Raw genomic sequence first — 681 nt, 5'->3', positions numbered from 1 at the left:
CTGTAATAAAAAATAAACAAGACTATTCATTTGTGCAAACTCTTCAATATTAGGCTATACCTGCGTGTGTGTGCGTGTGTGTGTGTGTGTGTGTGTGTGTGTGTGTGTGTGTGTGTGTGTGTGTGTGTGCGTGTGTGTGTGTGTGTGTGTGTGTGTGTGTGTGTGTGTGCGTGTGTGTGTGTGTGTGTGTGTGTGTGTGTGTTGTTATTTTGTTCTTGGGAGTAAGAACTACCTGAAAGTTTAATTTATGGTCTGAAGGAACTTTACCTTTCATAGCAAAGCCCGGTAGGACCACGAGAGGGCGGACTTTCATACAAATCACTTATTATGACAATTTGTGTTGCGTTTGTAAGATTATTGTATCGCTTTCAAATGTATAATCATATGGTTACAGGAGTGTTCAGATAGAAACCAATGTCCTGAGTCAATATTAAGTCACGTTAGACGAATATATGATCCTTAAGTCATCTTAGTTATATAACAGCTTTATTGAATATCTTGTTCTGCTTGAGTCCACTTGATTTCTTCTCCTCGTCTCTGCTGCCTACATGGAAGAAGAAGAAAACATATCAAACTAAATGGGAAAAGCGCGTGACTCCTTGTGGCGAACCCGTGAGCACAAGCGCGTGCTCGCTGTGTGTTTATTAGATATGGAGCGCTCCTCAGTCCGAGGCGTGACAA

Source organism: Cottoperca gobio, unplaced genomic scaffold, assembly GCF_900634415.1.
Source record: "Cottoperca gobio unplaced genomic scaffold, fCotGob3.1 fCotGob3_30arrow_ctg1, whole genome shotgun sequence".
NCBI lineage: Eukaryota > Metazoa > Chordata > Actinopteri > Perciformes > Bovichtidae > Cottoperca > Cottoperca gobio.
This window is presented reverse-complemented; position numbering follows the sequence as displayed.